The sequence below is a fragment of the Schistocerca piceifrons genome, chromosome 1 (genome assembly GCF_021461385.2).
Source record: "Schistocerca piceifrons isolate TAMUIC-IGC-003096 chromosome 1, iqSchPice1.1, whole genome shotgun sequence".
Classification (NCBI taxonomy): Eukaryota; Metazoa; Arthropoda; class Insecta; order Orthoptera; family Acrididae; genus Schistocerca; species Schistocerca piceifrons.
In genome coordinates, this window is record NC_060138.1 from 676,641,127 (window position 1) to 676,665,094 (window position 23,968).

Genomic DNA, 23,968 nt, shown 5'->3' on the forward strand with positions numbered 1-23,968 from the left:
GTACCTGCAGTTTTTGCTAACAATGTGTGAAGCAACATTCTCACTCCGTCATTTACTTACATGATGCAACATTATATCGATTACTTGTTATTGCCATTGTTTATGAAAACTGAAACGTAAAGAAACAGAGTAATGAATATAAATTCAGAGTTTAACATCTTGAATCATTGACTTCAGGGAACTAGGTCACGATAGGTAATCTGGTTATAGGAAGCTCACACTGAATTTGTGTCTAATCTTGTCAATAAATAACAATCTCCCATTCAAATTTTCCCCTAACGTTCTCCTTATTTATGGCTTCGTCAATCATACTTAAAGTTTAGTTTACCGCTAGCGCCAGTTTGCAGCGGGAATAGCAAACTACGAGTGTTACAATTTGTTTATGGTCAGTTAATTTTTAGTACTAGTTAGCTACTAAATATGGTGCGTCTGGTAATTCAGGCTCTGTGAACAGTATTCGATACACCTTAAAATTAAGTATCACAGACAGATCTCATGACCCGTCGCGATAGTTACGCGCGTTACCACGCCGGTCCCGGGAGTCGGTGAGGCACGCCATACCCGGATCGAATAAAGCCGGCGGATAAATAGTGAGGGCTGGTGTAGTGGACAAGCTAGATGAGGTTTTTAGGTGAATATCAATGTGGTATCCAGATCCCGCCTCAGTTAAAAGGTTCCCCAACACTTCGAAATGTCCTCACATTTTCACATGGGATAACACTAGAATCAGACAGATGGGGTACAAAAATCGGTCCTGCAAGGAACGGATGACATCTGGACGAGTCTCCCCCCAGCTTCTGTTCCCAAAATAAGTAAGTAAAACTCCAATCCCTTGAAGGTACAAGATAACGACCAAGAAGAACGGAAGAAGAAGATCTCATTAAGCTAGACATACGACGTTTGTAGAAAGTTCGCTCATGAGTCAATAGCTCTAACTCTAGTTTGTAGCGTATAGTGGTTCCTCCTGCTCTGAGCCACACACTGGTAACATCCAGTGACCACATCACATACTTAAACTGTTTGATTTCCGACATTTTCCCCGGCAGTTTTTGCTGTCCTGGGTTTCTCAGCAAATGTAGAAAATTGTCCTCGTCTATCGTCAACGCCTGCCACGAACGTCTTTTTCTCATCATTTTTATTGGAAATCACGTCATTTTTAACTTTATCCATGTACTTAATACTGCTGTAGGTGAAATATTCGTGTTTCCTAGGTTTTACATTGTGACCCTGTAGGCGAATACATTGTAGCGGTCCAGAGGAATACCATTAGCAATTTTTGGGTGAATGATTTCAACGTCTGCACTGTTACAGGTCTCACGTATCGCAGATCCATGAGTTATTCCAAAATATCTCTGTAAACTTCGATATTCATTACTTTTGAAAGTATAATGAATAACACTTTCAGTCAAAAATATTTGTGTTTTATAACACCACACTACGTATTTCAGACCCTGTGAAATAAACCAAGCATTAAAAGCTGTATATTCATACAAAAACTGTAAATTAAAACTGTTGAAAATCGTTGCGGAAATTTTCAACAAAATATACATAATGTGGTGTGATACAACACAGATACGAGTGACTCAATGCGTTGTTCACTGCATTTTCAATGTATTCAGTAGTCACGTTAGCAACTGCAAAACATGTATAAAATTAAATACATTATTTTTACCACCATTTCCATTGCTCGTCTTTAGTTCGGTAACATCAATATGTTCTGTATAATCTTCCAGTTCGATTTAGGAGTTCTTTTATATTTTTTCCAAAAGTCAAATACCATTAAGAGGTAAACGTATTGACATGTAAGTCTAAAAATTTCTGGGTCACAGAAGAGGTATCCTCAAATTGTTGGTTTATGGATTTTACGCAATAATCCTATTGCACCCTTTTATAGAATAAAGATTTTTTTTAGCTAAAATTCATTACCGTAGGAATGCCACAGGAGCGTATCCTACAGAAAGACGCAAAAGTGTGCTAGCGATCCCATCAACGGGTCAGCATAATGGGATCTTTTTTTAATTGCAAAACAGACATAACAGCTTTTTTGGTGAACTTGCCAACATGTCGGTTCCACTAGTTTGTCATCCACCTGTATGCCCAGAAATCTGAAACATGGAGATGGAATGAGTGGGGGCTCATTGGTACTTTTACGCCAACCGTTCTGTTATATACAAATAACTAATCAGTAAAAATACTTTCCGATTTTTAAGTCTTTTGTTGTGATTCGATAGGTATCTTACGTTTTGATGAAATGTAATTTGATGTTTACCCTTTGTGTTCTAGAAGCTTCTGTTTGTTATTTTTACAGTAATAGTTTCCGTCGTGCCTTTAGTTGTTCTGCATCTCTGTGTTTTGGATACAGTTGTCCCGAAAACCGACCAAGTGACAGTACTGTAAAACACAGAGAATGGTCAGACAGTGTTCTGATTGTACTGAATACTTCCGGAAATTGGTCGTGCAAATAATCCCTCGTACAAAATATTCGGGTATAGACCACTCCGCCGTTGAGCGAGCGGGTGAGAGAAGACGTATCAGTCGTGCATATCCACGTGTGACTGTTGCACCTTGTTGAACTACTCCTAAGGTTCTGCATTGATTCCTTCTGCATAATGGAAGCTTGTCGTAATTCTCAGAGAGTGATACAATATTAATATTCGTGTGAAAAGCATTCTCAGTTATGTGCATGACGTCATTCTGAATTCCAAAAGGCCGGCCGGGGTGGCCGATCGGTTCTAGGCGCTACAGTCTGGAACCGCGCGACCGCTATGGTCGCAGGTTCGAATCCTGCCTCGGGCATGGATGTGTGTGATGTCCTTAGGTTAGTTAGGTTTAAGTAGTTCTAAGATCTAGGGGACTGATGACCTCATCAGTTAAGTCCCATAGTGCTCAGAGCCATTCGAATTCCATAAGCTCCAAATTGTCACAGTGGTCGCTTTGGAGCACTTTAGATGGTGGTACCAGGTGGTCGTGCGACCCTCCATCGCAACGTAAGTCAGGTCGGAGAAGTGGTGTGTGATGTGCCGGCAGTGGAGGTGGGCAAAAAACACAGACATCTACAAAAAGATTAAACATTAATGAGTTATTTAAAGTGCCCTTCCTCGCGTAACACCCATCATTTGCTATTTATGCTGCAAACTGGTGCTCCCGCCAAACTGAATGATTGTCGAAGCCATAAATAAGGACAACGTTAGAGGGAAATTCAAATGGGAGATTCTTATTTATTGACAAGATTAGACACAAATTCATTGTGAGCTTCCTATTGTGATCGAGTTCCCTGCGGTCAATGATGCACAATGTTAAACTCTGAGTTTATATTCATAGCCCTGTTTCTTGGTGTTTCAGTTTTCATAATCAATGGCAATAACAAGTTATCGATATAACGTTGCATCGTGTAAGTAACTGACGGAGTGAGAATGTTGCTTCACACATTGTTACCAAAAACTGCAGGTACATTTTTCATCGTGAACTACGAGAAATTACTGCTGTGTATTAGGTGAATGTGTCTCAAAAAACACATGATAATAAAAGATAAATAATGCAATTATAAGTAGAAAAAATAGCTTAACTGGAAGGAAGGGTGCAATGAATATTAGGGTTTAGCCCCAGTCCGACAACGAGGTCATTACAGAAGCAGGCTTAACTGAATTCCTGGTTATTGAGACTTCACGTCTATCGTCATTGCCGGCCTCTTTGCCATGTAGTTATTTTAACATGTGGAACAAATAAAAGTCATCTGTTTGCTGAAGTACTCACAGAACATGCAGTATTTATGCTTACATAGAAACAACAGGTTATTTCTACAGAGTTAAGAATAATACATTCTAGTGGTCTTACACAAAATTAACTGCTGCCTCAACAGAGAATAGAAAACTGTATTTCTCGGTTGCTGCTGTTTGTAGTTCTATGTGTGAATATTTCACAGTCCTCATTTCAGTTCTCCAGCACTTACAGCCGCTTTAAGAAGTTTTTGGTCACTCATCTGCTGATTTATTTCATGGACGTAGTTACGGAGATCGTAATATGTTTTAAAAGCCACGAAACGTAGTTTATTAGTTTAATTTGCTGTAATGTTAGAATATAAGACCCCATTATCAAGCCCTATAGCTGCTTTCATAATCGCGTGCGGCATGCGGTGCGCCGGGAGTGGTCGATGAAGTTGCCATCGATACCACGGTTTCTGTATGCCATTGGGTTGTATGTAATCAGAATAATAGGACAGATCATTGTGGAGAGGTGACAGAGATCATACAAGGATATTTCATAATATATTCTTTTCTTCTTCGTGTTCTCCTCCATTCCACTAACTAGGCAACGTTCCCTGCTCCGGCTTCAAAACATATGACCATCGTTTCCTTGGTCATAATCTTGTTCCATTAGGCCTATGCTACAACACTCCTCTTGATATCCTATCTTCCGGCAATCTATCAACGTGCTTTTCCCCAATCATTTCTATAGATTAAAATTTTTTATTCCAAGGAGTTTATTCTTAGTTCTTCCCTTACTTTTTTCATCTGCAGTTTTGTCTGCAAGGGTACAGCGTTTTACTGTTTCCAATAATCTTTCAGTATCCTACATCGAGTTTTTATCAGCTTTTGTCAACGTCCTTGTCTCAGATTCGGAGAAAATCAGGACAGCCACCACTTTATTGAATTTCATCGTGTTCCTTTTCTGGTTTTAGTTTTTAGGCTTCTGTTTATTGTGCCACATGTTTGCTGGAGCATGGGTAATTTGCCGTTAAAATCATTTTCATATTTATAACTAACGTATATTACTAAGCAATTAAAATCCATAACTTGTCCTAATATAGTGTCCTGATTGCAATTTTGGTTCTAACTGTATATTTACCTTTGAAGGTCACTGTTCTTTCCTTATTTGTGAGAATTTTAAAATTACACCCAGGTGACAAAAGTCATGGGATACCTCTTAATATCGTATCGGACCTCCTCCTGATTGGAGTACTGCAGCAACTCGACGTGGCATGGACTCAAGTAGTCGTTGGAAGTTCCCTGCAGAAATTTTGAACTATGTTGCATCTTTTTTTCTTGTCATCAGTCTTTTGACTGGTTTGATGTGGCCAGGCTCTTCACCTCAGAGGAGAACTTGCAACCTATGTCCCCAATTATTTGCTGGATGTATTCCAATGTCTGTCTTCTCTACAGCTCCCTCTAATAGCATGGAAGTTATTCCCTGATGCGTTAACAGACGTCCTATCATGTGGCCCCTTCTTCTTGTCAGTGTTTTCCGTATATTTCTTTCCTCATCGACCCCGCACAAGACCTCCTCATTCCTTACGTCATCAGTCCACCCAGTTTTTTAAATTCTTCTGTACCACCAAATCTCAAATGCTTCGATTCTCTTTTGTTCTGGTTTTCCCACAGTCCATGTTCCACTACCACACAGTGCTGTGCTCCAAACGTGCATTCTCAGAGATTTCTTCATCAAATTAAGGCCTTTCTTTTATACTAGCAGACGTCTCTTGGCTAGGAATGCTCTTTTTGCCAGTGCAGGTCTGCTTTTTGTGTCCTCCTTGCTCCGTCTGTCATGACCATCAACCCTGACGTTAAGTTTCTCGCCGTTCTCATTTCTGCTACTTATCGTTACTTTAGTCTTTCTTCGATTTACTCTCAAGCCATATTCTGTACTCATCAGACTACTCATTCTATTTAGCAGATCTTGTAATTATACTTCACTTTCACTGAGGATACCAATATCATCAGCGAATCTTATCATTCATATCCTTTCATCTTGTATTTTAATTCAACTCTTCAACATTTCTTTTATTTCCAGCGTTGCGTCTTTGATGTACTGATTGAACGGTAAGGGCAAACGACTTCATCGTTGTCTTACACCCTTTTTAATCCGAGCACTTTGTTCTTAGCCTTCCACTTTTATTATTCCCTCTTGGCTCTTGTATATATTGTATATTTCCCCTCTCTTCCTACAGCCAATCCCAATTTTCCTCACCGAGCGAGATGGCGCAGTGGTTAGACACTGGACTCGCATTCGGGAGGACGACGGTTCAATCCCGCGTCCGGCCATCCTGATTTAGGTTTTCCGTGATTTCCCTAAATCACTCCAGACAAATGTCGGGATGGTTCCTCTGAAAGGGCACGGCCGACTTCTTCCCCCATCCTTCCCTAATCCGATGAGACCGATGACCACGCTGTCTGGTCTCCTTCCTCAAAACAACCAACCAACCAACCAATTTTCCTCAGAATTTCGGATATCTTGTAGCATTTGACATCGTCGAACCCTTTTTCCAGGTTGACATATCCTATGAACATGTCTTAATACTTCTTTAGTCTTGCGTCCATTATCAACCGCAACATCAGAACAGCCTCGCTGGTGCCTTCACCTTTCCTAAAGCCAAACTGATGGTCATCTAACAAGTCCTCAATTTTCTCTTCCCTTCATCAGTATATTCGTTTCAGCAACAGGGGTGCATCAGCTGTTAATCTGATTGAGCGATAATTTAGGCACTTGTCTCCACTTGCAATACTCGGAATTGTGTGGCTGAAATTGTTTCGAAATTCAGATGGTATATAGCCAGATTCACATATTTTACTATTCACAGATTCTACTCACTAACGTGAATAGCCGTTTTGTTTCCAGTTCCTCCAGTTATTTTAGAAATTCTGATGGAATGTTATCTATCCCTTCTGCCTTATTTGGCCTTAAGTCTTCCAAAGCTCTTTCAAATTCTGATTCTAGTACTGGATCCCTTACCCCTTCTACATAAGCTCCTTTTTCTTCTATCACATCGGACAATTATTTCCCTCTTAGAGGCCGTCAACGTACTTAGTCCACATATCCGCTCCTCTTCAGCATTTAACAGTGGAATTCCCATTCGCTCTTAATGTTATCACACTTGCTTTTAATTTCATTGAAGGTTGTTTTGTCATTTCTACATTGAAGAGCCAAAGAATCTGGTACACCTGTCTAATATTGTGTAGGGCCCCTGCGATCACTCAGAAGTGTCACAATACGACGTGGCATCTACGCGACTAATGTCTGAAGTAGTGCTGGAGGGAGATGACACCATGAATCCTGCAGGGTTGTCCATAAATCCGTAAGAGTACAAGGGGCTGGAGATATCTTCTGAACGTTGCAATGCATCCCAGATATGTTCAATAATGTTCATGTCTGAGGAGTTTGGTGGTCAGCGGAAGTTTTTAAACTCAGAAGAGTGTTCCCGGAGCCACTGTGTAGCAATTCTGGACGTGTGGGGTGTCGCATTGTCCTGCTGGAGTTGCTGCAGGTGATCAGACAGGACGCTTGCGTATGTGTCACCTGTCAGACGTATCAGGTGTCCCATGTCACCCACACTGCACACTCTTCACACCATTACAGAGCCTCCACCAGCTTGAACAGTCCCCTGCTGGCATCCAGAGTCCATGAATTCATGAGTGTCTCTATACCCTTACACGTTCATCTGCTCGCTACAATTTGAAACGAGACTCGTCCAACCAGACAATATGTTTCCAACACTCCATTGTCGGTGTTGACGGGCCCAGGCGAGGCGTAAAGCTTTGTGTTTTGCAGTCATCAAGGCTACCGAGTGGGTCTTCGGCTCCGAAAGCCCATATCGATGATGTTTCGTTGAATGGTCGCACGTTGACCATTCTTGATGGCCCAGCATTGAAATCTGCAGCGATGTACGGAAGGGTTGCACTCCTGTCACACTGAACGATTCTCTTCAGCCGTGGTTGGTCCCGTTCTTGCAGGATCTTTTTCGAAACTCAGCTATGCCAGAGATCTGATGTTTTACCGGATTCCTGATATTCACAGTGCACTCGTGAAATGGTCGTACGGGAAAATCCCCACTTCATCGCTGTCTCGGAGATGCTGTGTCCCATCGCTCGTACGCCGACTATAACATCACGTTCAAACTCACTTAAATCTTGATAACCGCAGTGTAGCAGCAATAACCGATCTACCAACTGCGCCAGATATTTGTCTTATTCAAACTGAAATCTTCCCGTATCTGCCGGCCTTTTCCAAGTGTGCCTCCTCCTCTTGTGATTCTTCACAGAGTATTCGCTGTTAGTGGCTGAAATTTATTGCACACCTCAATTGGACCTTCTCATTCCTCATATCCAAGCCCATATCCTTCTGTAACACTGTCTGCCTCTATATTCATCGATACCAGCGAACGTGTTGCCTATGCAGGATTCTGTGCGCGAACTGACCTCTCGATTATATCCCATAAATTGTCGATGAATGGCCAAATAATATGCTCGAACTGTCCAGGATGTTCTTCAAACCAATCGCGAACAGTTGTGGCTCGGTGACATGGCGCATTATCATCCATAAAAACGTTTGAGAACATGAAGTCCAAGAATTCCTGCAAGTAAAGCAGCTGAATATCACGATTTCCAGTCAGGAATCGGTTGAGTTTGACTAGAGGACCCAGTTCATTCCATGTAAACACAGCCTACACCATTATGGAGGCAACACCAGCCTGCACAGTGCCTTGTTGACAACTTGGGTCCATAGCTTCGTGAGGTCTGCGCCACACTCGAACCCTATCATCAACTCTTACCAACTGGAATACGGACTCATTTGACCAGACTACGGCTTTCCAGTCGTCTAGGGCCCAACTGATACGATCACGAGCCCAGGAGAGGAACTGCAGGCGACGTCGTGTTGTCAGCAAGGACACTCGTGTCAGTCGTCTGCTGCCACAGCCCATTAACCCCAAATTTCCCTGCGCTGTACCAACGCATACGTTCGTCATACTTTCCACATTGATCCCGCGGTTATTTCACACTGTGTCCCTTGTTTGCAGCACTTACAACTCTGCGAAAACGTCGCTGCTCTCGGTCCTTAAGCCAAGGCCGTCGGCCATTTCGCTGTCCACGGTGAGAGTTAATGCCTGAAATCTGGTATTCTTGGCACACTCTCGACACTAAGGATCGCGGAATATTGAATTTCCTAACGATTTCCGAAATGGAAGGTCTCATGCGACTAGCTCCACCTACCATTCCGCATTCTCATAATGCTCGTTGTGTGGCTGCAATCACATAGCACGCCTTTTCACATGAATCACCTGAGTATAAATGACAGCACCGCCAGTAGACTGTCCTTTTATATAGTACCTTACGTACGCGATGCCACCGCCATCTGTATATATGCATATCGCTATAACATGATTTTCGTCACCTTAGTCTTTCACTCTCACATTACTTATGTATGTACAGCTCTCTGCAGCTCATCTTCGGTTGTACTTATAATAATGAGATCATCACCAAATAGTGTAAAATTTGGTGCGGAGGAAATGCCTCCGTTAATTTTATGCATCCATTTTGTAATCAGATCGTCTACTCAGATTGTAAACAGAACAGGAGACACGCGACTATTCTGACTTATACCTTGGTTTTATGTGTCTCTTTCCACTATACCTTCCGTTTCCAAAAGGTACGCTGATCGTTATGTTTTTATATTACACTTTAAACTTTAATTAGGCGATTTAGATATCCTCTTTGCATCGTGATTTCCCATAATTTCTCCCTACTTACTCGGACGAATGCTTTAAAAGCTATATGAGTTTCAAGCCTGTATTCCCTTCTCTTTTCTAGTATCTGATTGACTGTGAAGGTGACATCTCTACAGGATCATCCCTTTCTAAAACCATTTAGTTCTTCAAGTAACAAAACGAATGTGATGGTTCGTACTCTTTTACTTAATATTCTTACATATAATTTACATTTTTATTCAAAACACTTATTTCTCTATAACTTCCACACCTGTTTCTAGCGTCTCTTTTAAATATAGGCATAACCTGGACACCCATTCCGTCATCTGCTAATTAGACTCAGAAAGATCTGATTTAGTATTGAGCCACTACATCTCCATAATTCTGCATTTATTTCCATCTCCTTTTGCAGCCTTCCTATTCCTTATTTATTTTATTGCTGTACCCAGTTCCTTTGCTGTCTCTGACAGAATTACAATATCATCGGAAAACCTCAAAGTTTTTATTTCTTCTCCCTGAAATTTAAATCTTACTCCAGTTTTTTGTGTCCGTTACTACTTGCTGAGACTGAGTAACATCTGGAATAGGTTACAACCCTTTCTCATTCCCTCCTCAACCACTGCTTCCCTTGCATCCTCCTCGACTCGTACAACTGCCGTCTTATTTCTGTTCAAGTTATAAATAGCCTTTCGATCCGTGTATTTTACTCATGCTGGCTTTCGAATTTCGAAGAGAGCATTCCAGTCAACGTTATCAGTCGCTTGCTTTCACTTTATATATGCGGTTAACGTAGGTTTGCCTTTCCTTAATCTGTTTTCTAAGGTAAGTCATAGTGCCAGTATTTCCTCACGGAAACCAAACTGATCATCCCCACAGTCTGCTTCTACCAGCTTTCCCGTTCTTCTTCCGTAAGGAATTTTTTTTTAGTATTTTGCAACCATGGCGTAACAAACTCATAATTCGGTAATATTCACAGCTGTCAGCACCTACTTTCTTTGAAATTGAAATTATTCTATTATTCTTGAAGTCTGAAGGCATTTCACCTGTCTCATACGTCTTGCACGTCAGATGGAAAACTTTTGTCATGGCTGGCTCTCCCGAACCTTTGAGAAGTTCTAACGAAATTTAGTATTCTCCTGGGGCATTATTTCGACTTACATCTTTCAAGGCTCTATCAAACTCTTCTCGCACTATCGTGTCTCCCATTTCGTGCTCCTCTACGTCCTCTTACATTTCTACATTACTGCCATCAAGGTCATCTCCTTCGTATAGACCCTCTGTATACTCAGCTTACCATTCTTTGCTTAGGACTAGTTTTCCATCTAAGCTCCTGATATTCCCTTACATTTGCCTTCGAGCCATTCCTGCTTAGTCATTTTGCGCTTTCTCTCAGTCTCATTTTTCAGATGCTTGTATTCCCTTTCGCCTGCCTCATTTGCTGAATTTTTATATTTTCTCGTTTCTTCAATTAAATTCAATGTCTCCTGTGTTCTCTAAGGATTTCTAATAGCCCATCCTCTGCTCCCTTCATCTTTCAAAGCTACCTATTCTTCTTCTATTGTATTCCTTTCCCCTTTCCTAGTCTGTTGTTGTCTAATACTCCCTCTGAAACTGGTCCTTTCAACTTATCCAGACCCTATCTCCTTAAGTTCCTATCTGTTTCAGTTTTGATATACTGGGTGATCAAAAAGTCAGTATAAATTTCAAAACTGAATAAATCATGGAATAATGTAGATATTAGAACAAAAAAAAAAAAAAACAAAGTTCACAAAATGTCCGACAGATAGCGCTGGACAGCAAAACTGCTACCGTGACGGGTGAGAGGTACGCCGATATGTTACAGAATCGCATCATCCCCAGCCTGGCTGATGAACATCTGCTGGAACGTACGATGTTTATGCTACATGGCGCTCCACCCGATATTGCTAGGTAAGTTCAATAAATGTCCGACAGATGGCGCTTCATCTGATCAGAATAGCAATAATTAGCAGATCAAAGTAAGACAAAGCAAAGATGATGTTCTTTACAGGAAATGCTCAATCAATATGTCCACCATCCTTCCTCAACAACAGCTGTAGTCGAGGAATTATGTTGTGAACAGCACTGTAAAGCATATCCGGAGTTATGGTGAGGCATTGGCGTCGGATGTTCTCTTTCAGCATCCCTAGAGATGTCAGTCGATCACGATACACTTGCGACTTCAGGTAACCCCAAAGTCGATAATCGCACGGACTGAGGCCTGCGGACCTGGGAGGCCAAGCATGACGAAAGTGGCGGCTGAGCACACGATCATCACCAAACGACGCACATCTGTCGGACACTTTGTGAACTTTGAACTTGGTTTTTTTTTGTTCTAATAAAACCCCATGTCATTCCAAAGCATGTGTGTCAATTTTTACTTCTCTATCTACATTATTCCGTGGTTTGTTAAGTTTTCAAATTTATGCTGACTTTTTAATCCCCGGTACATTTCATAACCAACAAACTGTGGTTACAGTCCACATCCACCCTTGGCAATGTCTTACAATTTAAAATCTGATTCCGAAATCTCTATCTTACCATTATCTAATCGATCAGAAACCTTTCTGTCTCTTCAGGTAACTTCCGCGCATTCAGCCTTTTTCCATGATTCTTAAATCATGTTTTAGCGATGATGAATTCGTGCACTATGCAAAATTGTACAAGGAGGCTTACTCTTTCATCCCTTTTCCCCAGTCCATATAAAACCTACTATTTTGCCTTCCCTTCCTTTTCCTACTATCGAATTCCAGTCCTCAATGACTATTAAATTATCAGCTCCTTTAACTACGGGAATAATTTCTTTTATCTCATCATACATTTTTTTCAATCTCTTCAGCTGCAGAGCTAGTTGGCACATAAACTTGTACTACTGTGGTGGGTGTGGGCTTCGTGTCTACCTTGGCTACGATGACGCGTTCACGGTGCTGTTCATAGCAGCTTACCTACGTCACTATTTTCTTATTCATTATTAACCATTCGCATGCATTACCTCCCTTTTGATTTTGTGTTTATAACCCTTTATTCACCTTATCAGAATTCAGCTCCTTTAACTACGGGAATAATTTCTTTTATCTCATCATACATTTTTTCAATCTCTTCAGCTGCAGAGCTAGTTGGCACATAAACTTGTACTACTGTGGTGGGTGTGGGCTTCGTGTCTACCTTGGCTACGATGACGCGTTCACGGTGCTGTTCATAGCAGCTTACCTACGTCACTATTTTCTTATTCATTATTAAGCATTCGCCTGCATTACCTCCCTTTTGATTTTGTGTTTATAACCCTTTATTCACCTTATCAGAATTCCTGTTCCTCCTGTCACCGAACTTCACTAATTTCTACTACTTGTATCTTCAACCTATTCATTACCCTTCTTAAATTTTCTAGCCTACTTGCCCTATTAAGAGATCTAACGTTTCAGGCTCCGATCCGCACAGTTTTCCTTTTCCTGATGACGACATCCCCCTGAGTAGTCCCTGCCCGGAGATCCGAATGGGGATTATTTTACCTCCTGAATATTTTACCCAAGAAGATGCGGTTATTTGACCATAAAGTAGAGCTGTATGCCCTCGGAAAAAAATTGCTTTCAGCTATTCGCAGTACCAGCATAGCAAGGCTGTTTTGGTTCATGTTACAATGTTATATCGGTCAATCATCCAGACTCGTGCCCCTGAAACTATTCCCCTCTTCAGGAACAACCACATGTTCTTCTCGCCTGTCAACAGGTATCCCTCCGTTGTGGTTGCATCTACGGTACGGCTGTCTGTATCGCTGAGGCACGCAAGCCACTACGCCAGGGGCAAATCCATAGTTCATGGGGGATAAGTGACCATTAGGTATCTTAAATCTAACAGTTCGTGTTCTGCCATTTCCAAAAGTGTAAGATTCTATCTTATTAACACAGTACTTATTATTAATTCCTGCAACTCCATTAGCTGCTTTTCGTTATTTACTATAGTTTCTCTTTCGTTTCTGTTGGAACCGCTATATTAGATTTTGTTTCCTCTAATTCTTTAATAAGTTCTATTTCCTTACTAGCTAAACTACGATCATACCATGTTCCCAAGAGTAGTTTGTCGCTTTATCCTTCTTCTTGTACAGTCGCCTTCGTTGTTGTGCATCTAGATTATTTTTACGAAGCTTTTCTGTAAGAAAATCTTGCTTGGGAGAGTTACGGGCTTTGTGCAAGCTGCATCAGTTTGGTTTATCCATCATGTCTACTGGGAATGGTGGACCACTTGCAGCCATATAACACAACGTAAGAAAAGTGGTCGTAAAAAGATACGCGGCTACAACCGGAGTCTAAAGTCACGCTTTTGTCAATTCCTATCGGTTTCAAACCCAAAAGGGAATGCTGCTGTCATTGAATGGAGGTTTTCGTCCCAACCTGTCTTCATACAAACATTCCGAAGGGCACTGTTTGCAGTGGACATTTGGAGTCGGGCAGACTGCAAAAGGCCATTTCTCACAGTGGCACATAAATCTGCAAGCCTAAAATGGGTTAAACAAAACAGGAGCGGGAGATTAGCTGACAAGATGCATGTGGGGTACTGAGTCAGTATTTTTTTTTCATCAGTAGCTGCATCAAACCAGTCTCAGGACTGAAGACCACAACAACAACAATCAGTCTTCTGACTTCTGACTGGTCTGATGCGGTCATCCACGAATTCCGCTACTCTTCATCACAGAGTAGAACTTTTAACCTACATCCTCAATTATTTGATGCGTTACTTCCAATCTCTGTCTTCCTCTACAGTTATTCCTTGATGTCTCAATAGATATCTTACCATCTTGTTCCTTCTTCTTGTCAGTGTTTTCCATATATTCCTTTCCTCACCAATTCTATGTAGGACAGCCTCATTTCTTACCTTATCGGTCCACCTATTTTTTTCTTAGCACCACGTCTGAAATCCTTCGATTCTCTCCCGTTCCGGATTTCCCACAGTCCATGTTTCACTACCATACAAAGATGTGTTTCTTCCTCAGATGTTTGATACTAGTAGACTTCTCTTGGTCAGTAATGCCTTTTTTGCCAGCTCTGGTCCGCTTTTTATGTCCTACTTGTTCCGTCTTGGATTATTTTGTTGCCAAGGTAGCAGAATTTCTTAACTTCATTCCTTCATTTCATCTACTTCATGATGATCAATACTAATATTAAGTTTCTCGCTGTTCTCATTTCTGTTACTTCTCATTACTTTCGTCTCTCTTCTATTTACTCTCAGTCCATATTCTGTACTAGTCTGTTCATTCCAACCAATACATCCTGTAATTCTTCTTCACTTTCACTGAGGATAGCAAAGTCATTTGCGAATCTTATCATTGATATAATTTGACTATAAATTTCAATTCCACTCTTTAACCTTTCTTTTATTCTCGTCATTGCTTCTTCGATGTAGAGATTGAACAGTATGGGTGAAAGACTATATCCCTCCATTACACCATTTTTAATCCGAGCACTTTGTTTTTGGTCTTCCACTCTTATTGTTTCCTGTTGGCTCTTGTACATATTGAATATCACCCGTGTTTCCCTTTAGCTTATACCTATTATTCTCAGAATTTCGAATGTCTTGCCTGTTTAGAGCCGGCGAAAGTCGTCGAGTGCACCGAGGAACCACTGAGGCGTTTATCCCAAGCATGTGAAGGATGCAGATCAGGCTGGAGGAGGCTCTGTGATATTTTGGGGATTTTTCTCTTACCACGACTTAGGGCCACTGATTCAGGTTACCGTGAACACGAACTTGCATGTTTATTTCAAAATTCTCTGTCACCCGCTGTTGAGCTGTGTTCTACATCTTCATGATGAGTATTCTTGGGGACACTCCCGTCTTCCAGGACGACAGCAGCCGCGTCCACACGGTTGCACACATACGGTTCTGGTTTGACGAATACACAGGTACCCTACGGCACCTTGATTTTTTCACTAAATCACACGACCTTAATTACAGGACTCCTTACAACATGGAGTTAAAAACATAACAATCAGCATTGCCACTTTTTGGAAGCTCTGTAATATCTAATCAAAAATACGTGAAATGTATTCGCAGTTGCAAATATGGACAACCATCAGCTATATAATGGAATAACGAGAATGAAAATCTGTGGCGGACCGGGACTCGTGCACGGATTTTTCGCCTTACCGTTAGGCTATCTAAACACGCTTCACGGTCAGACCCAAACTGCCATATGTCGTCAACCATGTGTCTACATCATGACTCGTACGTCCGTTATGTACATTTCCGTACAGAGGAGACACTTTAATTAAAAGTCGCTTGGAAGATGTCGGTGTAAAAATACGATGTAGCAGAGCATATGTTGTTCAGAAGTAAGGTGCAACGTTCCGTATTTATCCGCCGGCAAAGGACAAGCAACTTTCAATTAATATATCTCCCCTGTACATGAATATACATAATGGATGTATGAGTGCAGTTTCTATACGCATGCTTGAGGTCTGGTCATGAAGCGTGCTTGGATAGCCTAATTTTAGGGAGGCAGCTCGTTTTAAGCGAGAAATCCGGATTAGAGCCCCGGTCCGCCACAAATTTTCATTGTTGTCATTCCATTATACAGCTGGCGGTTGTCTATATTCGCAGCTGAGAATACATTTAATGTATTTCATAACAGCTGTAGTCGAAGCAGTGCTGTTCCTTCAGAAATACCTGCATATCCGAGGGACATTCCATCGTACTTTTGAACAACACAGACACCGTAATACCGCACTAATCAAAAATGATCGACTTCCCCTGATCATGGTACACCTAAAGAAACTCTTCCTCGCTGAAGTGAGGTTACTCTGAGAGGCAGATGTCTTCTGGAGCTCAATAATTTTTTGTTCTATGTGTTTAGTGTAGGTTAGGTGAATAATTTTTTGTTCTGTGTGCTTAGTGTAGGTTATGAGCCAAACTGTTGCCCTCAGCGTTCCCCAACTTGGCCCCTTCTCTCCATTCCCACAATAATCGCTATATTTTCCTTACCAAGAAATTTCTCCACCGCGTGTAAAACTCAGGACATAACTGAGCTTGTACTTGGTTTACGTACGCTAGTTATTGGTGTTGGTCCTAACAATCTCCTTTTGGAGGATAAATCAAAAGGTTTCGTTTCTTTTTCTGTCCTAGCATTACTTAATGAGTCGGAAATTAAACAGTATCAGTTAAAAATCCTTCCTCCGCGGCAAATAAATTTTTGTCTTTTCGTATACTCCACTTTCATAGTTCTCACCACTTAGGCGGTCCAAAGAATGAATACCTCACATAAACATCTACTTCTCCTGGAGAGCGTCTGCTTTATTGCTATTTTATTTGGATTGAGGCAGCCTTTCCCCGAAACATCGTATATCGTTGTTTCGCTTCTGGAGACGGTAAAGTAATTTTGGACAACCGCCGGAGCCATTCACGGACGGTATTGTATTAAATAAAAACCTCTTGACGGCGAATTCTAACAGGCGGAGAAGGCAACGTGGTCTGCACGAAGACAGAGAGAGAGAGAGAACGAGAGAGAGTGAGGGAGGGAGGGAGGGAGCAGTGTCCCCGGATTCCAATTGGCCGCCGCTAAGAGCCCATTAGGGGCGGAGCCTTCTGCTGTTCCTGCCGCCGCTTCTGCTCGCCTCCCCATAGTCGCCGAGGCAGAGTTAAAAGTCCTTTATGTGGCCAGCGGTGCGCCACAATATCAGCCGCGAATATTTTATCTCTTAACAGTCTCAACTGCGGCGAGGTCTCAAGTTACCCGAGCTGAAAGCGTCCTCTCTCTCTCTCTCTCTCTCTCTCTCCCTCTGCTGTGTAGCCAAACTTCACTTCCTCTGTTTGGTCTGAGGGTAGCAAATATAATGTTTACGGAATTCACCCGTCTGCTAAATGTGGAAGATCAACAGCTGACGTCCGACTTGGGCCGCTATCCCGGTATGACGCGGTGGCTGAAACCAAATACAGGCGAGGCAGAGTTCCTAGTTGGTCGCACTGACATTACTTCAAAGGTTCTTTTAAGTGAATACAGTAATGTGGTTTGTCCTTTTCTCATAAAATAATATTGGCATCTGCCTTTGCTAACGACCGTTGATCTCATAGGAAGCGGTTGAGGTGAGTGATGAGGTGTTGGGCGCTTTAAATCCAAAACCACTCTTTGGTAAAACATTAATTAGAGCACAGCAGACCCAAAACAATACAGGATTAATCAAGATGGAAAATTTAAAACATCTATTACACTGATGAGCCAAAACATTACCACCACATACTTAATAGCTTGTTTGTCCATCACTGATTCTGCTTGTCAGGGATCCGACAGTTTGTTTCTAAGTTTGTGGAGGTATGTGGCATTAGATATCTATGCACAGGTCATGTAATTCGCTGATCTGAGTACGCAGTGATGGCGCCTGATAGCGACCCAGTTGGATTCCATGGGATTTAAATCAGGTGGATCTGGGCGCCGAGACATTAACATACGTTCACTATACCGTTCCTCAAGCTATTGTAGCACGGCTGTGGCTCAGAGACATGGACAATTGTATCTCCGTCCAGGAAGACATCAAGCATGAAGGGGTGCAGGCGGTCCGCAGACGTCAGCATGTCTTCGATTACAGCCACAGCTCCCATTCAGGTGTTGGAGAATATCTCCCACAGCATAATACTGCTCCCACCAGGCTGCGTCCGTGGCGCGCTGCGCGTTTCGAGCCGACGTTCACCTCGATGACGGCGAATGTGGAGATGACCATCGCCCTAGTATGGCAAAAATGTGATTTATCCGAAGAGCCGGCACGTTTCCATTGATCGATGGTCGAATCCTCATGATCCCGTCTTCACTGCAGTCGTAATTGACGATGTCGTTGGGGCAACATAGGAACACGTCTGCCCGGAGCTCCATGTTCAACAGCGTACGATGAACAGTGTGCTCCGAAACACTTGTGCGTGCACCAGCATTGTGCTCTTTCGGCAGAGATGTCACAGATCGTCATCCATCCTATTTCACAGGGCAGACTAGTCACCAAACGCCACGTTCTGCGAAGAGTCGTGGACGTACAACCATCTAGCGCCTAGTGGTAGTTTCACTGTCCTTCTACCTCTTTCCGTAGATGCTCACGACAGTAGCACGTGAACATTCGACCAGCTTTGGAATTTTCGAGAAACTCGTTCACAGGCTCTGCGTAATAATAATCTGCCCATTGTCAAAGTCCCTTATTTCAGTGCTTTTCCCATTTGCAACCCATATCTTCTCTAGGGTGATCCACCGTTTTTATCTGCTCCGCTGAAACACTTTTGTTAACGCGCCGCGTGCTCGCAACGCAACCAGGCGGCATCCAACATCGGGGTGGGCGCTGGTCATAATGTTTTGGCTTATCAGTGAGTAATCTGTCACAATACTGAAATCTTGGAAGCAACGATTGCATTCTTAGAGGTGCAAATTCAAGAAAACCATTTTTCTTCAATAGTCACGGTCATACATCTCTATCTCTACATCAATTGACCTTTAACTAGTTTTAAATTCAATACCAAGATAATTAACCACATCTAGATACAAGCCACTACAAAAAACAAGTTGGCATAACTCAGCTACACAGCTGCCGCCAGGGCCGCATCAAAGATATGACACCAAAATTCGTAGTGATTCACGTAAAAAAGGTAATCAAGTTCTAGACAAGTCTCACAAATAGCAGTTAACTGTTATAACGGCCAGCGGAAGAAAGAACTTCCGGGACAAAGAAAAGAAAATTCTTTATGTATACTTAAATAAGACTGAACTTTAAACGTGACGCAAGCAATCAGTGCAGTAGACAGACAGCAGCGCACAATAATAACTTACAAAGAACTAAGGGCGCTGTATAGAAAAAGGTAAACAGTCAATCAGTTTAAGGGGAATAATACCGAATTTTAGTTCAAATGGTTCAAATAGCTCTGAGCACTATGGGACTTAACAGCTGAGGTCATCAGTCCCCTAGAACTTAGAACTACTTAAACCTAACTAACCTAAGGACATCACACACGTCCATGCCCGAGGCAGGATTCGAACCTGCGACCGTAGCGGTCTCGCGGTTCCACACTTAAGCGCCAAGAACCGCTCGGCCACAACGGCTGGCGCCCAAATTTTAGTTTTTGGAGGCACCGTCTAAAAGAGAATCACAACACTGGTTACTTCAAGCAGGAAGACATCACAGGCAATTTTCAACCACGTAATCGCTTACTGACAGTAACGGACAACTACCAGTTTTAAGTTTGGGAAAAGTAGGTGATCCAGTACCGTAAGTAATGACACATCTGGTTACAGCCATAAAATAGTAGATTACTGCTGGTGACGCGGTCAGTAAGATTTCAGTAGATAACCGCGCCATCACAGTATCAAGAAATTTGTAGCGTTATTTACAGTCCACAACCTTTGAAATGAAAGGAGCACGCTAGTAAGTGAACAAGTCAGGTGGAGGGAAACATGCCTCAGTACAAGCAAGTAATGGCGTCGACAGCAAACACATTAAATAGTGGTATGGTGGTGATGATGATAAGGTTCCATACTCCGAGGAGCGTAGGGGACGATGCAGGAGACCCGCACCGCCTACTAGGCAAGGTCCTAGTGGAGGTGGTTTGCCATTGCCTTCCTCCGACCGTAATGTAGATGAATGATGGTGATGAAGACGACACAACAACACCCAGTCATCTCGAGTTAGGGAAAAATCCTTGACCCCGCCAGGAATTGAACCCGGGACCCCTTGGTCGGGAAGCGAGAACGCTAACGTAAATCAGCTAGTAATTCCCTTAAAACTTACTGAAGCGAGAACGCTACCGCAAGACCACGAGCTGCAGTATGGTATGGTACCTCATATGAAAACACAGCCCCTGAAGGTCACACAGTTTAATCACATAAATCAGCTATTAATTCCCTTAAAACAAACTGAAGCACTACCCTAAACACACAAGATTAAATAATAGTGAATGTTAGAAAAGCATTCACCTTTTGAGACAGCTGCAGCCGCATCAGACAAATAGCGGCAAATGTACAGTCCGTAAGACCACTCGTTTAAGTTCTCCATAGCAAATGATAAAGTCAGTGGTCTAACTACAAACTGTGGCAATCAGGGTTTTGATGGATCAGAAACTTAATGCCGTGTCCGTCTGAATTTTATAACACGGCATACAGACACGAAAGAAGCAACGTAAAACTACTGGAAATTGACTGTACCAAACTATATAATTGCCACACATCTATGGACACAATATAACCGCTTACTATAATTAAGAGCATATTATAATAACAAAACAGTTTAATAAATCTTGATTGCCACTAAGGTCTAAGCATTTTCTGTATTCAGTGTACACAATAATGACACCTGTTTGAAAGAATGCTGAACCGTTGGAGACCGACTGAATCCACAGGCCTGTCATTCATCAGAAAGTGCAGTCATGAACGAATCCTCGGTGTGCTACGGTCGCAGGTTCGAATCCTGCCTCGGGCATGGAAGTGTGTGATGTCCTTAGGTTAGTTAGGTTTAAGTAGTTCTAAGTCCTAGGGGACTGATGACCTCCGATGTTAAGCCCCATAGTGCTCAGAGCCATTTGAACCATTTTGAATCCTCTGTGTGTCAGCTCAACGGACTTTAGCTCAAACTCGAAAACCACAACAGACCGCGCAGCTGCCAGTCTCGGCTGCTGCCAACGGCAGTGCACAGTCGAACGGATAAATATCCACTGCCACGAACTTTTACTCGTGGTCACGCACCGCGTCAGTTGTGTACACTTCCAGCGTACCTCAGATCCAATTGCAACTGCACGATTCTAAGCCCGCGCAGCCAAAATTAAAACTTCTTTTTTCCTCCAACAGTACTGGTCTCTCGCGGCCTGGCATCCGCCACGGATATTCCAGCATGCTGCTAAATCGATTCTAATCTCCAAAGACATCGATACAGCTGGCGCACAGCACAATCGTATCATTCAGTTTAGATGAAATTATCACATCCGAACCGCCAAGAGTTTCTAATAAAAAATCATTTACATGAGTATGAAGAGTGCTCCACATAAGAAGGTGGAAGCCTGTGACAGCAGTATACGAAGATTCATTAACTCTGTTGGTACTTTTTACTGTTGCCTGCATAACTCGTTTTACTATTGATAACAACGACGCAGGATGGCTTTTATTATATTTCACGCTACAGTAAGAAACTGGCCATTTAGGCTGTTATAAATAGCTCTATGATATCTCAAAATGATCTGAAGTTCCAAGCCAGTAGAAAATAAAGGATCATTTGCCAGCAGGTCTTTGCGTTTCAAATATGACGTTTCTCTGTTACTAACTGCATAGAATACATTGAAGTAATCTGTATTGCATAACCGATTTCAATCATAGATCGGTCATCATCGCGTTAACTGTGTCAAATTAAAAAATGAAAGTAGCATAAATGTACATGGAAAACAAGAAGGAACAAAAATTCCGTATATGAAATTAAATACCGACATATTGTGGCATGCGTTCTTACATAAAGCTCCGACATATTTACAGGTGCAATGGTGCTCATAGCAAGAGCTGAAATCGGGAAGTTAATGACGTAGAAAAATATCTATCAGGAATCTGATATTTTAAACGTCATTGTAACTTCAAGTACTAATGAGATATAAGTAGATGACATTCTAACAGTTACTCCAAATTTCTTAACCATTTTCAAATGTCTGTGTAGCAGTAACAGTTTAATCAACAATGAGTGATCTAAAATGTGTCGCAACTTGCATATTTAACAGCTGTTAAACACCACCTATTAAATTTATTGGCAAATATCGTTTAATAACAAACAAAATAACTTAAAAGAACAATTTATCTCTCCCTCCGAAACACTTACGTAGCCGTTTCCACTAGCGGCAGTGTGTGCACAAATAATCGTTGTACATATCTTATTCTTCAATCTTTTTTTTTACATCACCAAAAACAAAGTAAAATACTGTTTTGTTACGAAATGTTAATAAAAAGATGGCGTCTGCTGTGTATCGACTCTCGGTATAATGCTACCAACGTAAAAGTCACAGTCATACGTGCTCTCTGCGTATCTTCACTAAGACAAGACGGCTGTTTTCTTGACAGATGTACGTGTTATTATAAGGTATTTTAATTCACAGCACTGAAAGCCCTAAGTCGGAACAAGGCCCCTGGAGTATGCAACATTCCGATAGAGCCATGACAAAAGATTTCCATCTGGTGAGCAATCTGTGCGAGACAGGCGAAATACCCTCAAACTTCAAGAAAAATATAATAATCCCAGTTCCAAAGAAAGCAGGTGGTGACAGTTGTGAAAATTACAAAAACAATCAGTTTAATAAGTCTAGACTGCAAAATACTAACACGAATCATTTACAGAAGAATGGAAAAACTCGTAGAAGGCGACCTCGTGGAAGAGCAGTTTGGATTCCGGAGAAATGTAGAAACACGAGAGGCAATACTGACCCTACGACTTCTCATAGAAGATAGACTTAGAGAAAGCTTTTGACAATGTTGACTGGAATACTCTTTTAAATTCTAAAGGTGGCAGTGGCAATATACAGGGAGAGAAAGGCTATTTACAATTTGTCCAGAACCAGAGGGCTGTTATAAGAGTCGAGGGGCACGAAAGGAAAGCAGTGGTAGAGAAGGGAGTGAGACAGGGTTGTAGCCTATCCTCGATGTTATTCAATCTGTATATTGAGCAAGCAATAAAGGAAACAAAAGAAAAAATTGGAGTAGGAATTAAAGTACAAGGAGAAGAAATGAAAACTTTGAAGATTGCCGATGACATTGCAGTTTTGGCAGAGACAGCAAAGGACTTGGAAGAGCAGTTGAACGAAATGGACTGTATCTTGAAAGGAGGATATAAAATGAAAATCAACAAAAGCAAAACGAGGATAATGGAATGTAGTCAAATTAAATCAGGTGATGCTGACGAAATTAGATTAAGAAATGAGACACTTAAAGTGGTAAATGAGTTTTCTTATTTTGGTAGCAAAATAACTAATGATGGTCGAAGTAGGAAGAATATGAAATGCAGACTGGCTAAGGAAAGAAAAACGTTTCTGAAGAAGAGAAATTTGTTAACGTCAAGTATAGATTTAAGTGTCAGGAAGTCCTTTCTGAAAGTATTTTTATGGAGTGTAGCCATGTAGGGAAGTGAAACATGGACGATAAATAGTTTAGATAAGAAGAGAATAGGAGCTTTTGAAATGTGGTGCTACAGAATAATACTGAAGATTAGATGGATAGATCACGTAACTAATGACGAGGTACTGAAAAGAATTGGAGAGATGAGAAATCTGTGTCACAACCAGTCCAAAAGAAAGGTTCGAGATGTAGGTTGCAGTAATTACTCGGAGATGAAGAAGCCATCGGACTGAAGACTACAGCAACAACAATTCCATTTTAATAATAATCATAATTGTGTGTACATTATAGCACATACAGTTGTTGTATACTTATTTGCTTTATAGAATTTGATTGTGCTGGTTCTTTCCTGACGTCAGGCAAGAAACTAATAGTTTTCTTTAATC